The sequence below is a fragment of the Equus przewalskii genome, unplaced genomic scaffold (assembly GCF_037783145.1).
Source record: "Equus przewalskii isolate Varuska unplaced genomic scaffold, EquPr2 contig_R1837, whole genome shotgun sequence".
In the NCBI taxonomy this organism is placed as follows: Eukaryota; Metazoa; Chordata; class Mammalia; order Perissodactyla; family Equidae; genus Equus; species Equus przewalskii.
In genome coordinates, this window is record NW_027228437.1 from 406299 (window position 1) to 429940 (window position 23642).

General features: G+C 35.1%; 2 pseudogenes; one reads left to right on the forward strand and one right to left on the reverse strand.

Moving 5' to 3' along the window:
• Positions 1 to 1143: 1143 nt before the first annotated feature.
• Positions 1144 to 2107, reverse strand: LOC139081365 (olfactory receptor 2T29-like; annotated as a pseudogene).
• Positions 2108 to 12331: 10224 nt separating this feature from the next.
• LOC103545576 (olfactory receptor 2T5-like) lies at positions 12332 to 13294 on the forward strand (annotated as a pseudogene).
• The last annotated feature ends 10348 nt before the right edge of the window (positions 13295 to 23642 follow it).

Sequence of the window (23642 nt, forward strand, 5' to 3'; positions counted from 1 at the left end):
GTGCTCTACTGTGGTGGCCCAGGGTGCGGATCCTGGGTGCGGACATGGCATGGCTTGTCAGGCCATGTTGAGGCAGTGTCCCACATCCCACAGCTAGAAGGACATGCAACTAAGATATACAACTGTGTACGTGGGGGTGGGGGGAGATAAAGCAGAAAAAAAAAAAACAGATTGGCAACAGTTCTTAGCCCAGATGCCAATCTTTGAAAAAAAGAAAAAAAGGAAGATTGGCAACAGTTGTTAGCTCAGGTGCCAATCTTTAAAGAACAAAAGAAAAAAAAGAAAATCCAAAAGTCCTATGCACCCAAATGTTCATTGCAGCATTATTTACAATAGCCAAGACATGGAAGCAACCTAAGTGCCCATCAACAGATGGTTGGATAAAGAAGTTGCGGTATATATATACAGTGGAGTACTACTCAGCCATAAAAAAGAACAAAATCATCCCATTTGCAACAACATAGATGGACCTTGAGGGAATTCAGTGAAATAAGCCAGATAGAGAAAGACAATCTCTGTATGACTCTACGCATATGAGGAATTTAAAAATGTAGACAAAGAGAACAGATTAGTGGCTACCAGGGGAAAAGTGGGGTGGGGGGTGGGGACAAAGGGTGAAGGGGTGCACCTACCACATGACTGAGACACAATGTACAACTGAAATTTCACAAGATTTTAACTTACCCTTATCTAATAATTTTTTTTTAAAAAAAGAAACACTAAAGCATAAAAATCAATGGTGTAGAGAACACCCATTTACCCTTTACTCAGATTCATTTCTTGTTTACATTGTACACAATATGCTTTATTACTTCTCTGTCGGTCTCTATCTCTAACTTGAGACAGTTTTCTATCTCCTCATGACTTTATCTCCTAAATATTTTATTATTTTATAAAATATGAATATTCTCCTATAAAATGAGTGCAGTTATCAACTTCAGTAATTGTAAACTTCAAAACAATATAATACAATGCATTTTGAATGGAGAAGGAGTATAGAATCGAAGATATTTGTAGTACTTTGAAGCAATTCCTAAAAGAGATACAAGACACCATGGTATGAGGATTTGAGAAATATCATTGGCATAACTTTTAAAATTCTGATGTATAAAGAGAAGGAAAAGCACCTTATTATCATAATTCCTATTTTATAGTTCCTTTAAGAACTGTTCCCACATTCAACATATTCTTTACAGCCCCTGTGACATCTTTTCTCCTGAGACTATAGATTAAAGGATTTAGCACAGGAATGAGTATGGTATAAAAGACAGATGCCATCATGTCCTTCTCAGGGGTATGATAGGAGCTTGGAAGCATATAGTTGTAGATGCCTCACCCATAAAAGAGGATGACCACAGTCATATGGGAGGAAAAAGTGGTTAAGGCCTTCTTTCGGCCCTTTGCTGAGTTCATACTTTGGATAGTGAGCAGGATAAAAGAATAGGAGCTTGAAATGACTGTTAGAGGGATGAGAAGCATAAGGACACAACAAAAAGTACATGATTGTCTCATAAAGGGAACTGTCTGAGCAAGAGAGATTCATTACAGCAGGGACTTCACAAAAGAAATGATGGATCACTCAGGATTTTCAGAAGGCTAAGGTTATGGTGACAGATGTGAGCATGAAATCAGCCAAAGACCCCAGAAACCAGCACCCAAATGCCAGGAGGATACATACCTTATGGTTCATGAGGATACAATAATGGAAAGGATAGCAAATGGCCATAGAGTGATCATAGGCCATGGCAGCTAGAAGGAAACATCTTGAACCTCTTAGTGTCACATAGCAGAAAATTTGCATCCCACATTTAGGGGCTGAGATATTATTCACACCTATCACCTGGTCTATAAGCATCTTGGGCACAGTGACAGAAATATACATCATGTCCATGAGAGAGAGCTGACTGATGAAAATGTACATGGGGGTGTGGAGGTGGTTGACAGAGTGTATCAGAAAGATCAGGATGGTGTTTCCAGACAAAGGTATCAGGAAAACCACAAAAATGACTACCCAAAGAAGAGTTGGGTGTTTGGATTCACTGAAGATTCCCACAAAGATCACATCTGACTGTCCAGTGTCATTGGCCACCTGGGTTGTATTGTCCATGATGTTTCACCTAGACAACCAGTGAAAGATTTGGAGTGAGTTAATCACTCATGGAATATAACCATCCAATATGATTTAACAAATATTTACTGAGAGTTTGTGTGCTAACGTTTGTGTACACCCACTTACTGTGCAAACCAGAGGAAGGCCCATGGGCCTACAAACTTGGAGATTATTACTTCTTATGAATTATTAATTTACTAGAAAACTAAGAATTTACAATGATGGGTCTGAACAATTGGTAACTTGTTTGAAGTTGCCACAGTTCAGGTCATGATGTTTCCTAATGATAGATAGTGTCATCTATAACAATCCGTAATATATGTTGGAAATTTGCACAGCTGCTGACAAGCAACCACAAAAGCTAAATCATTGAAATAGGAGAAATCAAAATTCTATTTCTAGAATTATTGTTATAAAAGCCTAAATTAATTTGATCTCTCTGTGTTGTGTATCCAAGTAGAATATTAAAAAATATTATTGGAGGCATATACCCTGTAAGAAAGATTTAGAAAGTAACTGAAACATAATTTGGGGAAAGTCTATACCAAATATTTGAACTCCCTGTGCCCATAGGATCAGGCTGTCCTGTGAAGTGTTGTGGTTGTGTAGTGTAAGCAATGCACCCCCAGAAACAGGTCAGGTTTCTCACACATGACTGGCCCCTTAAACCCCTGTGGGGCATAAAGGGAACAGCCCAGAATCTCAGCCCAACTGTAACCACAGATCCAACTTTATCTCTACGCAACATTTTTCTCTCTACTCTCCGTAAAACAAAGGATAAACTTAATTTTTGACCTCAGATGTGGTGAGGATTGAAGTAAAATAATGAAAATGCTTACAACATCACCAGTTACAGATGACTAAGCACATATAATTTAGTCTAAAGAGTTCACATCTATGCTAATTATTGTGCATGAACTATGTAAGAATTGACTGTCATTATTTATTGTCTTATGATATGAGACACATTGCTGTAGTTTTTCAATTTCAGTATCTATTCATACATTTGGACTTGATAACTTCTACAGTCCCAATCAATTTATATAGACTTGTGTGTATGTTTATGTATTTTAATACACACTTATTTTATGTGAATATATGTAGGACTTAAGTGAATTATGTATATATATATTTATTTATTTTAACCATAGTTCAGAGCTCTATGGAGAATCTCATCTTGCTTCTGTCTAGTATATGCTGCTCCAAGTTGCAATTCATTTCTTATATCTCTAAATGTCAGACAGAAGAACTTGGATTTACATGGTCACTGCCATTTACCAGACAAGGCTTTAGCTGTTTTCTTTTCCCAAACACCATCTGCTTTAATGCACATGTCAATTAATTTCTCATGGAAACTGAAATGCAGAGAGGAAAATTGAATAACACTAAGATGTCTCTGACTCTAATTCACTGTTTTCTGCACTATCTTGCTTGTCACTGGCTGTGCCTGTGTTAGATGCCATAGACAAATCAAGAAGACATTAAACTTGGTTGCTTTTAAGGAGATCACAGTCAGTCTATTCAAGGACAAATATTATATGTTATTTAAAGCAGAATTTTAAAAAAGTTACAAAGTAATAAAAAAGAGAAACATACACGAAATACATTTGGCTTTTCTTAAATCAAACAGTAATAGCTTCTTATACATTTTATCTTACAGAGATTAAACTTTTATAACTTTATTTCCTGACATATCAGATGTTAAAATTCAAAAGCCCTTGTCAAGAAGAAGAAGATATTGACTCTTTTTTATTGGAAGAGTTTAGAAGTGGTTATTATGCAGTGATGTTTCAGGAAGAATAAGTTTCAAATACATTTTATACTCATAATTTTCTTTTAAATTAGAGTATTAAATTACTAATAGTCCTGAATTTTGAAGTGCTGAAACATAGACAACACTGCAAATAAATTTGATGCCTTAATATAAATATCCAAAAAATATGGGACACAATGCAAAAAACCCCTCTTTCAAATCTCCCCCTCACTAGCAGATGGAAGCTGGAGTGCTTTGTGCAAAATTTAAAAAGAGTCCAATAAACTGTAAAACTGATCTGCTGCCCGAGTCTATGTGTGTGACCAAAGTGAAGCTAGGACCTCAACAGTGACTGGTCCATGTGCAGCCTGCAAAGCTGTTTGTGGAGTGAATAGAGGGAGAGAAGGAGACTCTGTGTGTAGCACTAGGCAGGCATCTGATGCACTTTGGTAAATGGGTATGACTATGATCAAGCCACACCAAACAGCCCCCTCGGTACACCAGACAGACAAGGGAATGGTATCTGTACCACACAAGGCAACTTGCCTCCTTGTTCATGTTAACTCCTCTCATTCCAAATGTCTGAGTTTCATGTAAGCAGTTTAATGCATATTTAACTTGAGAAGTTACTAATAGTGGTGGTAGAATAATATTGACATTTTATTTGAAGCTGAGAGTATCCTCACATGTGTTGTATTGCTTTGCCATATTTATCTTGTTCAAGAGCCTATGATGTATTTATTCATCTTATTTTCTCCTTTTACAGATTAAAGGATTCAGGTTCCTGGACCACCTGCCTAACATCACACAACCAAGCTGAGGACAACCCTACCTCAGCCCTGGAGCGGGACCCACGGGCTGTAACTCTTCCTCAGACATCTTGAGGACAACACTCCTCCTTCACCAGTCTACAATTTGGGTTTTAGTCAGTTCACTTTAGTTTCAACAGGAAAACATAAATATAATTGAGACATCTGTTTCAATGTTTTAACTATGAGAATTAATCTTTCTCAAATTAAAATCAGTCACTCTTGCCTTGCAAAATTTCACTCTCATGAAAAACATCATCCAATAATATAAGAAGAATATATATTCTCTTTCTTCCACCAATAATTGGAAATTGAAAACTCGTTTCCTAATAAGACTGAGTAAATAAGTGTTTTATAAAAAGTTTCAGAAGGAAAAGTGCATATACTATTCTCACTAAAAATGGATAATAGGGAAAAAATTGAGGAAATTGTGTGAAGCAATAGAAAGATGAGAAGGGGAACAGGGAACCATCAGCAGACTCTGTGAGCCTCATCTAGATGGGCAAATGGAGGGCAGCCAGGTTAAATGCATGAAGAGAAGTAGGAGACGGACACCATCACTGGTTTTACTCTGCCCCTTAGAGGAGTGGACTACTTTTTCTGCTGATACATCCCCTTGGGGCTTTGAAGAAGCATGCCATGTAATTAATAGAGCTAAAGATGGTAATAGATTTCTCAATTGCATTTTTGTGGTTTTCTTTTCATGATTTTTAATTTTTTAATTTCTAATGAAGTATAGTTGACAAACAATATTAGTTTCAGTTGTACAAGAAAGTGATTCAACACTTGTACAAATTATGAAATGATCATCTCAATAAGTCTATCATCTGTCACCATAGAAAATTATTACAATATTATTGACTACATTTCCTATGCTGTACATTACATCCCTGTGACTTATTTATTTTATAATTGGAAGTTCCAACGTTTTAAGCTCCTTAAACTATTTTCTCCATTCTCCCATCCTCCTCCCCTCTGACAACCACAAGTTTGTTTTCTGAGTCTCTGTTTCTGTTTTGTTTTGTTTGCTCATTTGCTTTGTTTTTTAGATTCTACATATAAGAGAAATTATACAATAGGTGCCTTTCTCTGTATGACATTTCATAGATGTGGAAACAGTCTAAGTGTCCATTGATGAATGAATGAATAAAGAGATTTTTGAATATGAACCCCTTATCAGATGTATGATTTGCAAATATCTTCTCCCATTCAGGAGGTTGTATTTTTGTTTTATTTATGGTTTCTTTCATTGTGAAAAATCTTTTTAAATTGATATATTCATATTTGTTTATTTTTGTTTTTGATTCCATTGCCTGAGGATATTGTCCAGAAAATATTACTGAAAATGATGTCAAAGAGCTGGTTGCCTATGCTTTCTTCAAGGAGTTTTATGGTTTCAGGTCTTACATTCATGTCTTTCATCTATTTTGAATTTATTTTTGTATATGGTTTAAGATACTGGTCCAGTTTTATATTTTTGCATGTCGCTATTCTGTTTTCCAACACCATATATTGAAGAGACTGTCTTTTCCTCATTGTATATTTTTGCTTCCTTTGCCATAGGTTAATTACTATCATGGTATGGTTTTATTTTTGGGCTCTTTATTGTGTTCCACTGATCTATGATATATTTTTATACTGGTACCATATTGTTTTGATTACTATATCTTTGTAGTGTAGTTTGAAATCAAGGACCATGATACCTCGAGCTTTGTTCTTTTTTTCTCAAGATTATTTGGCTCTTTGGGCCAGTCTTTTGTGGTTCCATATAAATTTTATCATTCTTTATTCTAGTTCTGTGAAAAATGCCATTGGTATTTTGATGGGGATTGCATTGCATCTGTAGCCTGCTTTGGGTAGCATGGACATTTTAAGAATACAAATTCTTCCACTCCTTTAGCACAGTGCATCTACCATTTATTTGTGTCATCTTATTTATTTCATAAATGTCTTATAGATTTCAGATTACAGGTCTTTTGCCTCCTTGGTTGAATTTATTCCCAGGTATTTTTTCATGCAATTGTAAATGAGATGGTTTTCTTATTTTTTTGTTAGCTTTTAATGAGTGTATAGGAACACAACTGATTCCTGAATATTAATTTTGTATGCTGAAACTTTACTGAATTTATTCATTAGTTATTATGGTTTTTTGGTGGAGTCTTTAGGGTTTCCTATATATATTATCATGTCATCAGCAAATAGTGATAGTTTTACTTCTTATTTTCCAATTTGTATGCATTGAACTTCTTTTACTGGCCTTAATGCTGTGGTAGGGTTTCCCATACTATGTCAAATAAAAGTGGTGAGAGTGGGTTTCCATGTCTTGTTCCTGATCTTAGAGAAAAGGCTTTCAGCTTTTCATCGCTGAGTTTTATGCTAGATGTGTGTTAGCCAAATAAGGGTTTTATTATGTTGAGGTATGTTTCTTCCATACCTACTTTGTTGAGAGATTTTTCATAAGTGTTTTTGAATTTTGTCAAATTCTTTTTCTGCATCTATCATAATCATAGATTTTTTAACTTAATTTTGTTACTGTGGAGTATCATGTTGATTGATTTACAGCTGCTGAATCATCCTTGCATCATGATATATGATCATTTTAATGTATTGTTAAGTTCAGTTTGCTAATATTTTGTTGAGTATTTTTGCATCTATGTTGATCAGGGATTATATTCATAGTAATTCCAAGGACTAATTACAATATTCACCTTATTAACAGTCCAAAATTCCGGGGTGCCAAAGCAGTAGACAACACAAAAAATAAGTTTGATGCTTTAATATAAATATCCAAAACATCTGGGACACGTTGCACTAAAAAAAATCTTTCTGTCAAATTCCACCCCTACTTGCAGATGAAAGCTGAGTTCTGTGCAAAATTTAAAAACAATCTAATAAATGCAAAAGGCACTTGCTGACCAAGTCGATATTTGTGTTCAAAGTGAAGCAAGGACCAGCACGGTGATTGGCACATGTATAGAACTAGAAGCTGTTTGGGGAATGAATGGAGGGAGAGCAGGCAGGCAGGCAGATGTGGGGTGCTGGGCAAATCTTTGTCCCACTTTGGTAAATGGGCATGGAAGTGATCAAGTCACACGGAACAGCCCACTTGGGAAACCAGAGAGACAAAAGAATACTGTCTGTACCAAGAAAAGCAACTGGCCTCCCTGCTCATTCTTACTCTTCTCTGTCCAATTCCTTGAGTTTCATTTAAACAGCTTAGTGCATACTGAACTTGGGGAATTATTCATAGTAGTGGTAGAATAAAACTGAATCTTTATTTAAAGCTGACAGCATCTCAGCAATTGTTCTATTGCTTTACCACATTTTATCTTCCCCAAGATCTATGAGGTACTTACTCATCTTATTTTCTACTTTTACAGATTGGAAAATCCAGGTTTCTGGGGCATCTGGCTAATATCACACAACTAAGCTGGGGGAGGACTCATGTCTCAGATTACATTTGGCACCCAGAGCCTGGAATGCCGCCTTAGTTCTCCAGGAACACAGTCCTCCCTGCACAGTCTACACTGTGGGCGTTAGCCACTGTCAGTTTCATCCGGGAATCTTAAATACAATTGAGACATTTATTTCAGTGTTATAACTACCAGAAATCATTTTCAATCAAAGTAAAATAAGACCTTCTTTTCCTGTAAAACTTTAGCTCAAGAAAACAAGCATCATCCAATAATACAAAAGGAACATATATCCTTTTGTCCATAAATAATTAGAAATAAAAAAACCATTTCCTCATATGTTCCAGTAAATAAGTGCTATATAAAAGATTCAAGGAAAAAGGCACATTTTCTTTTCTCCACAAAAATAAGTGATAAAGGAAAAATTGGAGAAACATAGGCAAGAATTAATAGAATGTGTCAGAAGAAGAAGTAAAAACCAATAATTACCCTTTTACTCCTGTGGTTTTGTCTTCCTATCTGACTGAACCCAACATCAGAGGATGGAGCAATCTTCATCCCGATGAGCTAATGGAGTGTGGCTGCTGTTATCTCTATAAAGAGAAATAGAGTGACAGCATCTGTAGTCATTACTATGCCCATTAATGGAGTGGATGAATGTCTTCCGTTGATAAATCCCATATGGGTCTTTGAAGAAGAATGCAATTAAGAGAGCTAAGAAAGCTGATAGATATCTCTTTTGCTCTTTTCTGGTTTTATTCTTGTGTCCTTTAAAAAATCTTTTATCATAAACTAGAAATATTCACCAATATTAACAATAATCTCAAATCTCACCATCATCAATACAAATCTTATCCATGAAATATTGTAAATATATAAATTGTATATAATATATACAATTATATTTATACATATTTAATAATATATTAATACATGTGTATTTCTAAATTATTATTTATAATACAATTTATAAATATATTATTTACAAAATATAGTATATTGATATTAATACATAATATTGTATATTAACATATAATATTATATGCTAATATATAATGTATTATATCAATATAATAGTGATATAATATAACAATATGTTATAAATATTAATATTTATAATTTAAATGTAATTAATAGGTATATTAATATATAAAAAGATAATATATAAACATATAATTATATTTTTTATATATATAAAATATATAAATTGTAGTTTATACATAGCCTTAGCTTTTTTCACTTTACAACATATTTGTATTGTATGTATGTATATGTCCTCATTTAAAGTTCAAACTTATTTTGTTGGGTATTGATACTGTTCTTCTCATCTTTCACAGGTACAGACTATGAAACTCATTGTCTAGTTGATGTGTCAAAGACAGTTTTACTAATGCGTTCAACAGTTGAGAATAAAATTAAGGTGGTCTCCTTTACAGCGTTGGATCAATCTTCATTAGGTTACTTATTGTCCTTTCTTCTGTCATTCAGTTCTAATCTGTGTTGCTTTAATGTTACCTTGCATTTTAGGGTGTTTTTTTTTTAATTTATATGTTGAGTGATAGTTATAGAAAAACATAAAACAAAAAATTGCAAATAAAATTTAAAAATCAACCATAATGCAATCACTCAGACAAAAATCATGCCTTAAATATTATCTTTCTTTCTTTCAAACTACAAATATGTATGGAGTGTGTACCATGTATCAGGCAGTTGAGATAAATGAGTGAACAACACAGAAGCAAACCCACCGTCACAGAACTTGCAGCCAAATTCTTCTGAACCTTTTTGCATCTCAGTTTCCATGAAAAATTGATTGCTATAGACAATAAAGCAGATGATGTTTGCAAAAACACATAAAGCCTTGTCTCATAAATGGCAGAGACCTTCTAAAGGCTAGTTCTTCTCCCTGATATTCAGAACAGACGGTAGGAGCTTTAAGGAGATGAAGTTGGAGAAGCATGTACTGGACAGAAGTGAGATGAGATTCTCCATAAATCTCTGCTTAAACAGCGTTAAGGTAATAAATATGTAGTACATGTTTATTTATACTTATATATTCATATTTTATAAATTAATATAGATCTTATATGCATTTATTTAAAGTCTGATATCATAAATATTATTGTCCAAGACTACAGAATTTATCAAATCCAGATTCATTTTTTTGGAACTAGATATTTTTTATGCTTTATTTTTTAAGAAAAGTTTCCACACATTAAATATTTATCATGCTCAAGCTCAGTGATAATATTTGGGCTGAAAATGTGGTTAATAAACATTTTCTAAAAAATTAACATATATATATTTGCTTAGCGTATCTGAAAAAACTTGCCTTAATGTCAGAGGAAATTTCACATCTAGTTCACAACTTTGAAATATGCAGTACAGTGTTATTAACTGTTAACTATAGTTAACTATCATTGCCATGTTGTACATTACATTCTCATGACTCATTTACTTTAGAAATGGCAGTGTGTAGATTTTGGCTACCTTCACCCATTTCCCCCACCTCCTACGCTTTGCCTCTGGCAGCCCATGTGTTCTCTGTATTTATGAGCTTTTTTTTCAGTAAGATTTCATTTTTTATGGCTGAACAGTATTTCGTTGTATATACATCTACACACAACTTTTTCTTTATCCGTTCATCCACTGATGGAAATTAAGCTTGTTTCCATATCCTAATTATTGTAAATAATGCTGCAATAATCATAAGGGCACATATGTCTTTTTAAGCCAGTATTTTCATTTTCTTTGCATAAATACCCAGAAGTGGAATTACTGGATCCTATGGTAGTTCAATTTTTAATTTTTTTGAGAAACCTCTATACCATTTTCCATAGTGGCTGCACCAATTTATTTTCCCACCAACAATGCACAATGGTTCCCTTTCTACACCTCCTTGTCAGCATTTGTTACCTCTTGCCTTTTTGATGATGGCCATTCTAACAGGTGTGAGGGGATATCTCATTGTGGCTTTTATTTAATTTCCTTGGTGATTAGTGATGTTGAGCACCTTTTCGTGTTCTTGCTGGCCATGTGTATGTCTTCTTTGGAAAAATATCTATCCGGATCTTCTGCCCATTTTTAATTGGATTGCTTTTTTTTATAATGAGTTGTATGAGTTCTTTATGTATTTTGGCTATTAACCCCTTATCAGATAAACAATTGGCAAATATTTTCTCCTATTCAGTAGATTGCCTTTTCATTTTCCAAAATCTTATATATATTAATAGTTACTAAAACTGGTGAGTTGAAGAAATGCATCTCATATCATAGGTCAATAATATAAAAATCATCTCTTACATAGATTCTGTACAATAATTACTATAGATATTAAGTCTTTAAACTAAGAGTATATGCACTTATTGATCTGTAACTGTATATGTACTTATTGATCTGTAACTGGTAATGTTTCTAGCACTTTTATTATTTTACCTCATTTAATCCTTATCACATCCAAGGTCAAACATTTTTATCCTCTTTGTAGAGTGGACAGAGGAATGGTGGGTACAGGATAAGCTGAACCCATAGCCACAGTCGAGCCTCAGAATTTGGACTCCTCACTTGGTGACCCTAGGATATCTAAGGGTTTGGTCATTGGTGAGGACCCCAACCTGCTCCTATTTATGTGTTCTTGCTCCACACAACCACAGAGCATCACAACATGGTACAATAATACAGGCAAATGGGGTACAAATTTTTGGTATAGACTTTACCCAAATTGTGTTTCATTTACTTTCGAAATCTTTATTATATGAAATACACCTCCCAGATTTTTAAGATCTCTGTTGAATACTTAAATCAGAGAACTTGATTCACTTCTGTCTCCTATAACAAAAAAATCTAGAAATAAGGTATTTTATTTATCTTTTTTCAATGATTTATTTTTGTGTTTGCACAGGTCAGTGATTTTGCAGATTTCCATACTTATTGATAAACAACACTATCATCAGGAAATCCATGACCTTCAACTGTGTCAATCTTACTATAAGTTACTGATTTCCTTGACATGCAGTTGAGGATTCTTAACTGAGGATTCTTAGTTTTTTGGTAAATATGTTGAATTACAGATAATTTACAACCCTTAAATCTGAAGGCCCATGGAACTTCCTCCTGTTAGCACAATTGGTTTGGCATGCACACACACACACACACACAAGCTCACAAAACATTCATTTCAGGTGATCATATCCCATGAGTAATCTATTAATGTCAAGCTCTCCTTGACTGATCTAGGTGAAATCTCATGGACAACACCACTTGGGAGGCCAACCACACTGGAGAGTTGGATTTAATCTTGGTGGGACTCTTTAGTAAAACCAAGCACCCAGCTCTTCTTTGTGTGGTAATATTTATGGTTTTCCTGATAGCCTTGTCTGGAAACGCCATCCTGATCCTTCTGATACACTCTGATGCCCACCTCCACACCCCTATGTACTTCTTCATCAGCCAGTTGTCTCTCATGGACAAAAATGTACATTTCTGTCACTGTGCCCAAGATGCTCATGGACCAGTTCATGGGTGTGAATAAGATCTCAGTCCCTGAATGTGGGATACTGATGTTCTTCTATGTTACACTAGGAGGTTCGGAATGTTTCCTTCTGGCTGCCATGGCCTATGACCGCTGTGTGGCCATCTGCCATCCACTCCATTATCCTATTCTCATGAACCACAGGATGTATCTCCTTTCAGTCTCTGGCTGCTGGTTCCTGGGAGCTGTGGATGGCTTCCTGTTCACACTTGTCACCATGACCTTCCCCTTCTGCAGATCCCAGGAAATGCATCATTTCTTCTGTGAGGTGCCTGCTTTAATGAAGTTTTCCTGCTCAGACACCTCTCTCTATGAGACACCCATGTACCTGTGCTGTGTACTCATGCTCCTCATCCCTGCAACAGTCATTTCAAGCTCCTATACTTTCATCCTCCTCACCATCTACAGGATGAATTCAGCAGAAGGGTGGAAAAAGGCCTTCACCACTTGTTCTTCTCATGTGACTGTGGTCATGCTTTTTTATGGGGCTGCTGTCTACACCTACATGCTTCCCAGCTCCTACCACACTACTGAGAAGGATATGGTTGTCTCTGTCTTTTACACCATACTCACTCCTGGTCTAAACCCTTAATCTATAGTCTTAGGAATAAGGATGTCACAGGGGCTCTAAAGAAAATGTTAAACGTGGGATCTATCTTTCAGGAAACTATAAAGTAGGAAACTTTGGTACCAAAGGTTTATTTTCCTTCTCTCTACACTTCAGAAGTTTAGGATCTTATAGCAATGTTATTCCTCATATTCTCATACCATATGTCACCTTATATTCATCCCTTTTGCAGGAATTGTCTTCCTGTCCTGGAAAGCTCTTCGGTTTTACACTCCTTTGCTCAACCTTACCAGGTTACAGAACCCATAAGCACAGTACCAGGCCAATATTTCCAAGTGGCTTTATTCCAGAATGTCAACCTTCATTCCTCAAAAGCTGTCGTGTTATATCCAAGCCTGTATTTTTTTTTTTTAAATATGATGTTCCAGTCAAAGCCTTGGTAATATAACCAGTGTTTCCAATTGTGTCCTGTTAAAAGAGGACCAGATTCTTATTGTACTCATGCAAACAACTATATTGCCAGGAGAATAAGAATACTTATTCATCAGGGGATTTTACGTTTTGGAGGGAGGAAAAGACAAATGTTTCAATTTTGTTTATGAATGGCTGTAAGTCATAGTTCTTTAACAGAATAGAGAAAAAGGTTTTCTTAACTCTGAATAAAAGCAAAACATCAAAAACCAGAAATATCTCAATCAAAAAGTCATAAAAATTATAATCATCCCTATCAGTTTATTCTGTCCTGTGTAATTGGTTCTTGATCTTAATCTTCTGTCAGCAGTTTGTGAGGTCATCGGTTTCTCTGTGGGAGTTCTGTAATTTTTACCCAGTTTAGTTTTACAATCTGAATGTTTATCGGAAACCTGTATTCTAGAGTGTCAGAGTCCTTTCCATGAATTTCTCTGAAGATGAAACATATTTGCAAAAACATTACAGTAAAATAGCCACTGTTCATAAATAGCAAAACATTCAAAAATGGTAATTGACAAAGGCATTTGACCATCTCTGTGATATACAATATTTTGAGATAATAACCAGGATTATAGCTGACAATCAGAACAGATCAGATAATTTTTAAAATATTTATATCAGTAACATTTATATAATATCATTTAAGAAAGTTTATCTTTACTTATTTCACAATGCTTTTCATTTAATTTAAAATACAAAATAAGCCTTATTAGTTTAGCTTTCTTTTCTTATAGGAAGAGAGCAAATTTCTCCGAGAAGTCCCAGGGGCCCTCTTAAAATCTCCAGAGAAAGCTTCTCTCCTCTTCCAGGTCAAAAGAAAGCTTTTATTCAATACTTGAATATTTGTGTCAGGGGGGAAGCTTGTCAAAAATATTAAAAGCTTTAAAACATTTGTTCAGACAGGAAACAAAGTTCACTTGTAAAACCATGTTCAGGTATCTATTCAAAGTGACAACAGAAACAGTCAAGGCGAAACAGAGTTAAAATAGTCAAAAAAGCCTTTTTATAACCTTTTTATAAAGAGCAGATTAAAAATTTAGGAAAATTATCCTTTTAAGAAAGAGGAAACCAAGTTTTAATTTTGTACCAGTTTACTTTTGACATATAGGTTTATCTACTTAATTGGATTTACTTTAATCCTGGACAACTTATAAATAAAACTCTTTAGGGCTTTACTTTTACAAACCTTTGGTTACTTTTTTACATTCAGAATTTGTCCCAGCACTTTAGGACAAATTTATCTTTCTCAATTCAAGAAACAAAACTATTTCCATTCTTTATATATTTTTACTGAAAACATATATTTTACTTTCCTTGTATACAGACCTTTTAGAAATATATGTTTTCTCATAGAAAATTTCTCTACTTACATATAACATGTTAGTCAATAACCTAAGCACTTTTCAGTCTCTTTGATATAAGAAACCAAACGCAGACAAATACATGCTTAGTAGGCAACCTTTAATATTTTATCTTATGTGGAAATGACCTAGATACCCAATAAACTGTTATTATTTAACTTAACTTAGTAAAGTTATAAAATTTAAATTTCCAAAAAGATTTCGGAAGCTGTTTTTAATTATGCAGACTATAAAACATAATTACTGTACTTAAAACTCTTACCCAGTTTTAACAATTACTCTTCAAAACTTCATGTGACATTACAGCAGTTAACAATTGTCCTCAGTTGTTTTAAGTACATATATCATAATATAATTATTATACATATAATTATACATATAATTATTGTTAAAAAGTTTTTCCCAAAACTTTTATTTTTTTACATTTATTTAGTTTACCTGTTCTTAATAATTATATTTAGATCATCTACGGAAAATCCATTAAACAAAATTAACTATTATACTGAGTTATGAGTTTTGCTGATAAATTTTCTAACATAGATGACATGAGCTCATTTGACCAGTAAACCCAGGCTGTATGTCTGCATTGTAGCCAATGCTGATAACTTTAAGGACATCTTCCTTTTAAATGAAACCAGCAAACTTAAACAGGCTTTCATTCATCAAAGATCATTTTATATCATGTTAAATAACTTTGTCTCTTAGAAGTTTTTGCATATTCATTAAAGACTGCATTCCATTATGAGAGATTTTGAATCCTCTTCTGAAACAGGTTTTCCTAATGGTTATTACAATACCAAATTATCTCAAAAGTTTGCTTATTTTCACTTGTTCAATTTTAGGTGAGGAATTTTGGGGGAGTTGAAGCGAAGCTCAGCTTGCTGGGAAGCTCAGCAAGGGAGTAGACAAAAGCAGCAGATTTGGGTTCTGCTGCTGGCATCTTTAACTATTTAATTATTTTCTCTTAAAGAGGGAGTAAATTATTTCTAATTTTATTTAGAAGCCTCAAAAGATTAAAACAGGCTCCCCATTATTGCAGCTGACTTTTCCAATTGTATACAGCCGATTGCGTGAACTGAAATTGGCCTGTTTAAGTATACCAATTTTTACAAAACTTTAGCTTAGTTTTACTAACCCTTATACTTTTAATTATAACTTACATTAGAATTCTATTAACAAGTTTTGATATTACAATATTGTTCAGTGGAAGCATTCCCGGTTAGACATAACATTTATTCCCAAAGAAAACATCCAGGCAAAGTTGACATAAGCTCTTCATATAACATTAGCTTAAACACTTTAATCTTTCTAGTCTTATTAATCTTAGTAGCCTAACTGTTGCCCCAAACAATTGTTGGTCAGACTTTTCACTCTGATTTTTGCCTCCTGACCTTTTAAATTTTTCAAACTGTGGTAAATAGAACAGATTTGTCTGATGTCCTCTAATGTTGGGGAGCCAATGGGTGGGTCCCTTTAGTCCATCCAACCTTAGGCAGTGTTTCATTAAAACCTTTGTTTTAACTTCATTCATATCTCTTCCATTTATCTCATTGGGAGGAGTCCTGTGACTCTTCCCTTTCTCATTTCTCTTTGTTGATTTAACGTTTCCATTAGCATCTGTAAGACTACGAGAAGCTGAGACCCCAAGTTTGATCAAGTTCTTAAGACTAGTCATTATAGTTTCTTCTTAATTTGGGCTTATCATAGGTACCGATAAAACAGTTGTTTATCATAAGAGCTCTCTAAAAAGTTTCCCAAGTTGAGGATCCATCGTTTGGCCATTTTTTTTCCCCTCCGGAGTCTAAAGAATATTGTGATCACGTGGTGTTACAAAAGAAAATCATCCTCTTTAGACATTGGCTTATAGCTATAGGTCGACCGTCAGCCAGAAGTTTTTCCCAAGGGGCTCTTAGGTGGAATAAATGCAGCATCTCCCATGTTAACACTTTTAAAAGGACAGACAACAACAACAAATACCAAACAAGCGTGCATTCCCAAAAACCCTCGGCCACAAACGGAAGCCACAACAAAGACCAAAACCAAAAACCAAAGTGCTTCCAGTCCCAGCTTAGTCCGTGTCCTACACACGGTGGGCGCCCAAAAAATGAAGATCCGCTATGCAGATCTTCCCAAGTGAGCAAGGGCAAGGGACCTCGGTTGTGCACACCCAGGGGACTTACCAAAATTGGGCCGGGGCATCACGGTGACTTCAAAACAAATGGAGCCCAGAGGGCTGCCAAGGTACCCATTATTTCCGGCTGGTCCTCTTGGAAAAGGTTAGCACAAAGACAAAAACAAAAACTACCAGCTACTTAAAAGAGACGTCTTCCTATGTCCTAAACTTAGTTTCTTCCACCACCAAAGCAAAAGCGCCGTGGGCCAATGACGTCTGGCTAGCAGCCAGCCACTTGGGGCTGTCCCTGAGACAAGGGGCTCAGGCAGCTGCAGGACAGCTTCCAAGAGAGGCCTTTAGCCAGAGGCTGGTGTGCTACAGGCAAGACGTCCACCTGGGACATTGTCCCATCTGGGTCGCCAAATTGTTACCGAACCTGAAGTGAGTTTGCTCACCCATTGTGCAGCAAGCCAATCTCTGACACCAGGTGTGGTGGAAGAAAGTAGGAATTTAATTTTTTTTCACAGCACTGAGCAAGGAGAGAGGGCAGCTAACTCTCAAATCCCAAACTTCCCAAAAAGCTAAAAGGAAGGGTTTTTATTTAGGGTTTTAGGTAGGGGAGGGGGAGCATATGGCCTTGCTGGTCAGAGCTTTCCCACCAGCCTGTCTTTGGCCTTGAGACACTTGCAGAGAGGAGGGAGCTCATGACCTTGCTGGTCAGCAGCTTTCCCACCAGCTCATATCTCTTTGTGGGGAGGAGATGGTCCAGGTGCTTGTCCTTGATGGTGTCTGTCTCCATGGAGGATAGTGGATTCTGGAGCCAGGAAGCCAGAGAGTAAGCAGGGAATGTGTTTTAGTTTTAATCCCATATATGCTGGGTTTAATGGTCTTTATTATGCTGAAGTACATTCTTCTATACCCATTTTTTGTGAGCGTTTGTCATAAAGGAATGTTGAATTTTCTCCAATAGTTTCTCTGCATCTATTGAGATGATTGCATGATTTTTATCACTCATTTTCTTAATACTTTTTGTCATATTGATTAATTTGTGGATCTTGAACCATCCTTGTATCCCTAGAATAAAACGCACTTGATCATGGAGTATGATCCTTTTAATGTGTTGTGGAATTTGGTTGGCTAATATATCATTGATATTTTTGCACCTATATTCATTGGCTTGTAAATTTTTCTTCTTGTCCGGTTTTGGTGTTAGGGTAATTCTGGTTTCCTAAAGTGAGTTTGAAAATGTTCCCTTTACTTCTATGTTTTAAAAGAGTTTGAGAAAGATTGGTATTCATTTTTCTTTGAATGTTTGGTGGAATTTATCAGTGAAGCTGTCTGATCTTGGAGTTTCTTGGGAGGTTTTTGATTACTGATTTAATCGCCTTACTAGTAATTGGTTTGTTAGAATTTTCTATTTCTTCTTGGTTCAGTTTTGGCAGGTTGTGTGTTCCTAGAAATTTCTCCATTTTTTCTAACTTGTCTGATTTGTTGGCATATATCTTGTCTGATTTGTTCCTAGTGGTTTCTGATAATCCTTTGTATCTCTGGCATCAATTGAAATGTCTTCTCTTTAATTTATTTGAACCCTCTTTCTTGTTTTTTTGGTGAATCTATCTAAAGATTTGACAGGATTCTTTGTTTTTAGGAAAAGAGCACTTAGTTGCAATTATGTTTTCTATCATACTTTAAATCTTTATTTAATTTATTTCCACTCTAATCTTTATTGTTCCCATTCTTCTACTTGCTTTCGATTTCTTCTATTCTTTTTCAGTTCCTTGAAGTGTACAGTTAAGTTATTTATTTGAGATACTTTTTTGTTCTTTGATGTAGGCATTTGTTACTATGAACCTCCCTCCTGGAACTGCTTTGACCACATCCCATAAGTTTTGGTATGCTGTATTTCCACTTAAGTTTGTCTCGAGGTATTTTTTCAATTTCTTATTTGAGCCATTGGTTACTCAGTAGCATGTTATTTGATCTTCACATATTTGTGATTTTTTTTTCCTGGTAATTGATTTATAGTTTCATACCATTGCGGTTTGAAAGGTGCTTCATATGATTTCAATCTTCATGAACTTACTGAGTTTTTTTTCTGGCCTAACATATAGTCTATCCTGGAGAATGTTTCATTTGTTCTTGAGAAAAATGTGTATTCTGTTGATTTGGGATGGAAAGTTCTGATATATCTGTTAACTCTATCTCACCTAACATGCCATTTAGGACCAATGTTTCCTTATGAATTTTTTCCCTGGATGATCTATCCATTGATGAAAGTGTAGTATTAAAGTACCATACTATCCTTGTATTGTTGTCTATTTATACTTTAAGTTTGCTAATACTTTATTTATACTTAGAAGGTCCTACATTGCATAAATAATTACAAATGTTTTATTCTTTTGTCAGATTGACCGCTTTCTCATTATGTAATGTCCTTCTTTGTCTTTTATTGTCTTTTCTTGAAAGTCTTTTTTGTGTCATTTATGTCTCCTTGGTGTTCTATCAGTTTTTGTCTCACATATTTCGGTGTCATTAGATATATATACATTAATAATTCTATTTACTCTTGAAGAATTTACCCAATTTATCTTTATGTGATGCCCCTCTTTATCCCTTCTGATTTTTCTTCCTCTGAAGTCAGCTCTGTCTGAAATTAATATAGCTACCCCAGCTTTCTTTTGATTATAGTTAGCATGCTGTGTCTTGTACCAGTTTTTATCTCTTTGTATTTATATTTAAAGTGAGCATATTGTGAAAATATTTATATATGTATGTGTATGTTTGATGATGACATTCTTTTAATTTGTATATTTAGAACACTGACATTTAAAGTGATCATTCCTGTGGTGGGATTCATATCTACTATATTTGTAACTATTTTCTATTATTTGGAATTATTATTTGACTTTTGTGTTCTATTCTTTTTATGCCTTTTAATTGAGATTTTTATATTATTTCACTTTATTTTTCTTTCAGTCTATCAAATATATTTTTTAAACTTTTTTCTCTTTTATCAGTAATTTTTCTACAGTTGAGGATATATATTCACATTTAATCTGTCAACATTCAAATGGCATTTTACTGCTTCACAGGGAATGCAGGTATTATACAATATGGTATTCCTAACTCCTCCCTCCCGTCTCTTATCTTATTCTTGTCACATATTTCACTTGTCTATTAGCTATACTGACTCAATACATTTTTGCTATTATTATTCTGAAAAAATTCGTATCTGTTATATAAATTGAGAATAAGAAAAATAAAATATTTTAACAATTTATTTCTTCTCTAATGTTCTTCCTTTCTTTATAGTAATCTAATTCTCTGAACTATGGCATTGTCCTCTCTAAAGGGAGATTTTTTTTTTAACATTTCTTACAAGGCAAGCCTATAGTCAATAAATTCCCTCATTTTTGTTTGAGAAAAATTTTATTTCTCCTTCACTTTGAAAGATAATTAGGTATAGAATTCTAAGTTGGTGAGTTTTTTTTTCTTTCAATACTTTAAATATTTAACTGCACTCTGTTCTTACTTGCACAGTTTCTGAAGAGAAATCAAACTAATGCTTATCCTTGCTCCTCTATTTGTAAGGTTTTTCTTATCCCCTTGCCTCCTTTCAATATTTTCTTTGTCTTTGGTCTTTCTGAAATTTGAGGGTAATATATCTAGGATAATTTTTTATTTATTTATACTGCTTTATGTTCTCTGGGCTTCCTATATATGTGGTTTGTTATCTGTCATTAATGTCGGAAAATTCTCAGTCATTGCTATTTCAAATATTTCTTCTCTTTCTTTCTCGCATTCTTATCCTTCTGATATTGTCAGTAAGTGTATCTTGTGCCTTTTATAATCACCCCTCAGTACTTCGGTTTTCCCTTCTTTATCCTTCTTTTTTCTCTTTGAAGTTTAATTTTGAAAGTTTCTATTGACATACTCTTAACCTCAGAGATTCTTTCCTCAGCTGTGTCCAGTCTACTAATAAGAACCACATATGAATTCTTCATTGTTGTTTCAGTTTTCGATTTTTAGCGTTTCCTTTTGATTCTTTACTAGTGTTTCCACCTCTCAGCTTACATTACTCTTCTGGAATGTTTCCCATTATTTTATCTTAGGTCACTTAGCATATGTTCATAGTTATTTTAAATTCCCAGTCTATTTCAAAAACATTGCCATATCTATATCTGGTTCTGATACCTGCTTTTTCTCTTCAGGCTATGTTTTTGCCTTTTTAGCATGCTTTGCAATTTTTTGTTAAAAGTTAGTTTTAGTTTGCTAGGGCTTCTGCAACAAATTACCACAAAATGAGTGGCTTAAACAACAAAAATTACTTGTCCTATAGTTCTGGCGGCTAGAAGTCTGAGGTCAAAGTGTAGGTATGATTGAATCCTTCTGAGAGCTGTGAGGGAGAAATATGTTCCACACCTCTCTCCTCACTTCTGGTGGTTTACTAGAAATTTTTGGCACTTCTTGGCATGTAGAAGCATAATCCTAATGTCTGCCTTCATCTTCACATGACAGTTTCTCTGTGCCCAAATTTCTCCTTTTTGTAATACATCAGTAATATTGGGTTAGGGCCAACCCTAATCCAGTATGACATCATCACAATTTAACTTATTACATATGCAACAATACTATTTCCAAATAAAGTCACATTCTGAAATACTGTGGTTTAGAACTTCAAAATATGACTTTTTAGGAGACACAACTCAATCCATAACATATGCTCACTATGTATTAGGTAATATGAATTGAGGGAAATAGGGCTTTAGTGTGAGGTTGACTTTTGTCTGGGTATGAATTAGGCTGTATTTACTGTTTGCTGTACCTGTGGTTTCATAGACTGTAATTTCCTCTAGTGTCCTTGGTTTTGTGTACTCTATTGTCTTTTGGTTCCCTAAAGATTTCTGCTTAAATAGGGTCTATGGCATGCATACCTTTCTGCTGTAATCTTCTGTTATTAAACCAGAGACCTGGTATGTGGTTGTATGATGTGAGGGGGCAAGAATGTCTTCTGTAATCCTATGATTATGGCTTAATCTTTTAACCAGTCTGTGTCCCTGGACTGTAATCTTCACAAGTGATTTCCCAATTTCTCCCATCCTTTAGGTAAAACAAGAAGGCTAAAGGGGATTAATGTGGGGAATTTCCATCCCCCCAGATCAATAAGACTGTGGGGAAACCTAAGTGCTCTGGTAAATAGTTTCCACTGAGGACAGGAATTTGTTAAAGATAACAGAGAGCTCTGGAGATATTTTAAATGGTCATATTTTCCCTCCCACTTATAGAAACACAAGGGAATTTGTCTCTGGTATTTGAGGTTAAAACATGTTGGAACTCATGGGATTAAAATCATGAATGTGTGGAGGTTTCCCTAAGGAGGCCCCCCCCCCGTAGATTTTATTTCTTAGTTAGCCCATGTGAGTTTCCAGAAATTCATTAATTCCAGTTTGAATGTTCCTACTGGTACTGGCTCCAGCTCCTGACTGCTGATCCTGAGCTTCTGTTTCCAATAATCTGTGAGTCTATGCATCCTCCTGCCTTTCCAGTTTTCAAAGTAGCAGTTTATTCTGTGACCTCAATTTTCTGATGGATCTAACAAGAATGTTTGACTTTCAGTTTGTTCAAATTCTTTTCTTTTCTTTTTTGGGGGGTGGGAGATTAGCCCAGAGCTAACATCTGCTGCCAATCCTCTTTTTGCTGAGGAAGACTGCTCACCCCTGAGCTAACATCCGTGCACATCTTCCTCTACTTTATATGTGGGACGCCTGCCACAGCATGGCTTGCCAAGCAGGGCCATGTTTGCAGCCAGGATCCAAACTGGCGAACCCCAGGCCACCAAAGTGGAATGTATGCACTTAAACGCTGTGCCACCAGCTGGACCTTCAGATTATTTTCTTATTGTGAGGAAGGAGTGATGACCTCCAAGCTATTCACATGTTGGACCAGAAATGTAAGTTCTCACGAAATTATTTTTATGGATAAATGAATCACATTGATTATTATTGCTATAACATAGATATTCTTAGCTTTCACAGCGCTTTACAATGTTCTTTAACTTTTTGTAATTTCTGTGCTTCTTTCCTCTTGTTATATACCCTTGCGTATTTTCTTCTGTGATTAATTTTGCCAACATGATGAAGTTAGTTACAATAACCACTAACACTAACAAGTTAACATACTGTTTGGAGGTGCCTGTTCTGGTAAATAGAGAGGGTCCTGGCTGAAACTGACAAACATGGGTTCGTGAGCGACCAAAAGAAAAACATATTACCAGAGCTCTAGCTAGAGTCACCAAGGCCAACATCAATCAAAGTTCGTCTGTAGATGACAATACCCATTTTCTCCTTACATCATCAACTGGGGATAATCAGTACTGTGGCCCACTGAGCCCTCTCCTGCATGCCAAGGAGCCCATTTTTACACTCAATTATAATCTCTTGTTCATATTTTTTCTTAATACTGTAGTTATTTTCTGTCACAAAGATCAGAAGAGGGAGAAGTCCAAATAAAGCT